Genomic DNA, 6000 nt, shown 5'->3' with positions numbered 1-6000 from the left:
GGCAAAAAGGCATAAAGGATTCACAGCCAATGACCTTTTATGGGGAATTTTCATCCTTAACCAACAGAGCTCCACTTATGGGACCTTTATAGAACGTATCAACATTCGGTCATCATCATTTTCATTGAGCAAATTTCCAAGAGTTTACACTACCTCAGCCAGACAATATCCAGGGGGCTCCTGAGTGGTATATGCCTTTTAATTTATTTATTCACATTACCGGTATGTGATATTTTTTTGCATGTTTTAATCATTTTTTAATAAATGTGTTTACTCTAACAAGCCGTTTTATAAATATAATTTTTATAAATTCATACAGCCAGCGCTGGTTATCTATTACTATATATTTTTTACATATCTTGGGATATAGACCATCCCTTTACCAGCTGCTGCTGACAGCGCACTTGTTAATTAAATTTTCCTCAGCTGTTAGTCATTGTAAGAACAGCTACCCCGCTAGTTACAGCCCTGGCGAAGGGATAATCAAATGATGCACAGTGCAATAACATGTCCACACAACTGAACGTATTTATGTGTATGGCAAAATCTGCCCACAAAGTGTTAAATCTGCCAATTTCAATATGGTAGACATTATGCGGTCATCCTTAGCCAGCCATAGCCAACATAATTAAACTCAAAATAAATTTCATGCCTGTCATTTTTTTCATAGATCCAACGAAACCGACTGCGTAATAAAAAGAAATAGATCATCAACCGGGGGGGCTGCTACCTTCTATATAAGGAGCGCCTGATGTCCACACAATGAAGGCAGCCATTTTGTCACCGTAACTAATGTTCATAAGAAGTACAAAATGGCTAACTCCGCTTCTTGCTTAACTAAAGCCATATTGTGATTGTAAACCACCTGTCACTCAGCAGGTGAGAATAACTTTACAAAGCATAGGGGTTATTTCTCTTTTAATTTTGATAATATAACAATAATAATCTTCTGTAAAATTTCCTAGCCGTGAGGAAGGGTGAAACATTAATGAAACCTTCGGATCTGTTCAATGAAACTTTAATCAGAGATGTTTCCAAACTTGTCACTTGTTTTGTCTGGACAGATCGATTTCTCATCTCAAGACAAAATATATTGTTGAAGATATCCCTGAGAGCACATCAACCATCCTCTGTGCCTGCTCAGCTGTGAAGAAAAGCTATCAGTCACCTCTGCCCCTGCTCCTCCATACTAGATCCTAAGAGGGATTTAAGTTTAACCATTCTGGGGCTCTTAAAAAATTGGGTGTACTACTACTACTCCCAGAATGCTTTGCCGGTAAAATAAACTACCATTAGCACACAGATGACATCACATACACAGAATGCGATGTCATTTGTAGCATGATGTCACAGGACATTGGATTTTTTATAACATTGGCCCTCATTCCGAGTTGTTCGCTCGGTAATTTTCTTCGCATCGCAGCGATTTTCCGCTAATTGCGCATGCGCAATGTTCGCACTGCGACTGCGCCAAGTAAATTTGCTAAGAAGTTAGGTATTTTACTCACGGCATTACGAGGTTTTTTCTTCGTTCTGGTGATCGTAGTGTGATTGACAGGAAGTGGGTGTTTCTGGGCGGAAACTGGCCGTTTTATGGGTGTGTGTGAAAAAAACGCTACCGTTTCTGGGAAAAACGCGGGAGTGGCTGGAGAAACGGGGGAGTGTCTGGGCGAACGCTGGGTGTGTTTGTGACGTCAAACCAGGAACATAACTGACTGAACTGATCGCAGTGGCAGAGTAAGTGTCGAGCTACTCAGAAACTGCTAAGAAATTTCTATTCGCAATTTTGAGAATCTTTCGTTCGCAATTTTGCTAAGCTAAGATTCACTCCCAGTAGGCGGCGGCTTAGCGTGTGCAATGCTGCTAAAAGTAGCTTGCAAGCGAACAACTCGGAATGAGGGCCATTGTTGTAGATGTCCCCATTCATGTTGTAATGACATAAAAAATAAAGTTTTCATGCTTTAATATTGAACTTTTACTGTGATCACTGTTAAATGATTATTAACAGCTTTCATTTTGAAAGAGTTAACCTATTATTGCACATTAAGCTTTATTCATATTTGTACGCAAAATCGATGGTTTGTCCACAAACATGATGTTTGTGGGTCTGCGCAGATGCAGAACAAGTCTTGCTATGTCGCTCGCAGCCCCCTGTCAGCCGCAGCGTGATTTACATGCTGCTCCGTTTGGGGGGCGGAGCAGGGGCAGCACCCGGCACCATTCTTCAAAATGGAGGTGTAACGACCACATTTTGAAGGCATGACGAGTCCAGAGTCTGTGATGTCGGACGCAGATTTCCTGGACCCGGGTGTCCGGATCCAACGGCCAGCTTTAGGGTGGGTACTAATTATTCATTCCCACGGCTGTTGGGGGAGGAAGGGCCCAGGCCAGCTGCTGAAAGGGACAAACTAATGTCCCCCTTTGCAGTGTGCAGCTCATAGTATTTTCCATTATGTTCTTCCTGGAGGGAGCGTGGCCATGCCTACTGAATTTAACCACACTGCCTTCAACGCCCAGGCCCCGCAGCTGTCTCTACGGAGCAGGCGTTAATGGATGGGTGTGTAACTTAAATATATATGAGAAACGTGGAAACTACTGTTTCAGCATGTATAATTGACCTATTCATCTTGATGAATAGGCCCTTTAGCCCCAACCTCTTACATAAGGGTGCATGTTGCATTTTCCTCAGATAACAGAATATTTAATAATAAAGGGTGTGATTCCGAGTTGTTCGCTCGCTATCTGCTTTTAGCAGCACTGCACACGCTAAGCCGCCGTCCTCTGGGAGTATATCTTAGCTTAGCAGAATTGCGAACGAAAGATTAGCAGAATTGCGAATAGAAATTTCTTAGCAGTTTGTGAGTAGCTCCAGACCTACTGACAAATAGCGATCAGCTCAGGCCGTTTCGTTCCTGGTTTGATGTCACACACACGCCCAGCGTTCGGCCAGCCACTCCCCCGTTTCTCCAGACACTCCCGCGTTTTTCCCTGACACGCCTGCGTTTTTCCGCACACTCCCAGAAAACGGCCAGTTTCCGCCCAGAAACACCCACTTCCTGTCAATCACACTACGATCACTTCAACGAGGAAAAATCTTCGTTCGGACGTGAGTAAATCTACTAAGTTTTGTGTTTAAATACTAACCGCATGCGCACTGTGTACCATGCGCATTTTTGCCTTAATCGCTCCGTTGTGAAAATCGGCAATGAGCGAACAACTCGGAATGACCCCCAAAGACACCAATTGCTAAAAGTTACCAACTCTTTAAATAGTTACCAAACAGATCCTCTCTGTCATTAACACCATATATCTACATAGTGACTCACACCCTGTATTCTGTGACTGTGCTGCCCTCACATCTTCTTCCTCATCAAATATACATAGGGGTGATGTCAGGGGCTCCTCAGGTTGCATCTGGAAGCAAATCGTAATATCCTGTACGCAGATTGAACCAGTCCGGACCCAGTGAAGCCGATGTTATTGTAAGGGTGAACAGGTGGAATGGAACATGTAAAAGAGAGGCAGGTAGCTTGTGGATTGCTAGTTGTTGGGGGAACTACAAGTCCCAGCTTGCCATGACAGTATCTGTCATGGCAACTTAAGGGCCCCATACACTTACGCGACATGTCCGTCTGACATGTCGCAGGCCATCACCCCGGCAGCCTCCCGGGAGGGCAGGATTGCCCAAGATACATCATATGCTGTCCTTTTGCATACAATGTATCTTGGGCGATCCCAGCCATGCCTGCGGGGTCGGACATGATTGAATGTGCAGCACATTCAATCTGGAGGATCCAATCCGATGCTCACGGGAACCCGCATCGGATCAGATCGGAAACACCTCCAAAATGCCCGATTTCATCCGATATATCGGGCCGAGTGCCTGAAATCGGGCATTATCGTCCTAGTGTATGGGGCCCTTTATTCTGGTGCACAGTGAGACAAGTTTACAAGAGTCATTTCCAGAAACCGAATGAGCTGAGACAACAGTTTTGTGACTTCAATTATTATAGTTTTAAGAAAGATAAAGTACCAGCCAATCAGCTCCTAACTGCCATGTAACAGGCTGTGTTTGAGAAATGACAGCTGATTGATTGCTTAGTACATGTGCCCCAAAGTAACAACCAATCAGCTTCTGTCATTTTACAGGTTGTGTTTAAAAAATGACAGGAGCTGATTGGTTAGTACTTTGGGGCATATGTATCAAAGCCTTGAGGGAGATAAAATAGAGAAAGATAAAGTATCATCCAATCAGCTCCTGTCCGTTTAAAGGCTGTGTTTGAAAAATGACAGGTTTTGATTGGCTGGCTCTTTACCTCTCTGCACTTTTAACTCTGTCTAAGCTTTGATAAAGTTAGGAAATTCCAATAATTCGTAGTGGGTATCAATAATAAACAAAAAGTAATTAATATGCAAAATGTTATCATCTAAAATAGATATAGAAACATATGTAGCTCTGGATTAAATAATCCAATGTATCTATGTGCGGTTGTGATTATGATAATGGGAAATAATGTTATTATTACTACAAACACATTATACTGTTCATCATTCAACACCTACTGTATAGCATTCCCCCTCACTTGCTATGGAGGATGGTGGGTCTATGTACTTTGCTAATAACTATTGGAGTCAGTAGTTCCAGGTGTATTTGATTATCCATCCATCCAGTTTGACAAATGTCATATTAGGAACACATATCAGGTAAGGCCTGATGGAAAACATATGAGCATATAAGCCAAGCCTGGCAATCAGAATTAAAATTCTGGTCTTTGTTGAACAACTTTTTACTGTTTGGAATTATTGCCAAAAATATGTACTGTAAGAATCTGCTTACAAATAAGGACTTTTCACTCTGGATTGCTTTCTCTGGTGGCTGTTTTATTCCTTACAAATGTTATTACAGCACATTTGTTCACATGATATGGCTTCCTGGCACTAGCTATGCCTCGTCGGCCTCACTATCATCCGGCTGCTAGTCAGCATCAGAAGCCCCGCCCACTGGATCCCACAATCCTTTATACCTTCACACACAGCAAATCAATTACACCCAAGTAATGCAGCTGTGTGTTAAGGTGCATACACAAGGTGAGATATTGACTAAGTGCCGATTTTGACTTTGCAATTTCCGTTAAACTCCCCGAAGCCCAGAACCAGGGGTGTTTCTACCCATTGGCCAGGATGGCACTCGCCAGGGGTGCCAGGCAAGGAGGGGGCGCCGCCTGGCAGTGCCACCCGTGGCCAAAGGATAGAAAAGTAGTACTGTCAGACTGTGACTGGTCAGAGTCTGTTAATGCCGCCGTGGTCCCAGTGTCTGTCAGCACCGCACTGCACTAGTGATCAGACTAGTGTCCAGCAGCACCGCACTTTGTAATCAGACTCAAAATAAACTACAGCTCCCAGCAGCACTTCTACCGTCCAACTAATGGTGTTTGGTTAATGGCTGGGTCCATTTGAGGCTCATCTCACAGCATCTCATTCGGGATGCAGTCAAGATGCCGGTGTTTGGCATCCCGGCGGTCGGAAAGCTGACGCCATCATCCCGAAACTGCTCAGAATGATGATGGCATCCCAACATAGATAGCGATGCAGAATGCCAAAATCCGGATCGAGTTGGTGCTAAAGTCTCCACTGGCAAGCCACGTGGGAGGGTTAGGGTTAGGCTGCGAGGGTGGGAGGGTTAGATTTAGGCTGCAGGGAGGGAGATTAGGAATGGTGGGTTAGGGTTAGGCACCACTGAAGAGGCGGGGGGGGGGGGGGGTGAGGCGGGTTAGGGTCAGTCTGTGGGAAAGGTGGGTTAGGGTTAGGGGGGAGGGATGATGTAAGATGATTACGAGACACTACTGTGCGGTGTAATGTGAATAAGGGATACTACTGTGTGGCATAATTTGAATTGGAAGTACTATTGTAACCACACCGTTCCCCCACAAGACCATGCACCATTTCAAATACTCACTCCTTATTTCAAGTGTGTGTGTGTGTGTGTGTGTGTGTGTGTGT

The sequence above is a fragment of the Pseudophryne corroboree genome, chromosome 7, assembly GCF_028390025.1.
Source record: "Pseudophryne corroboree isolate aPseCor3 chromosome 7, aPseCor3.hap2, whole genome shotgun sequence".
In the NCBI taxonomy this organism is placed as follows: Eukaryota; Metazoa; Chordata; class Amphibia; order Anura; family Myobatrachidae; genus Pseudophryne; species Pseudophryne corroboree.
This window is presented reverse-complemented; position numbering follows the sequence as displayed.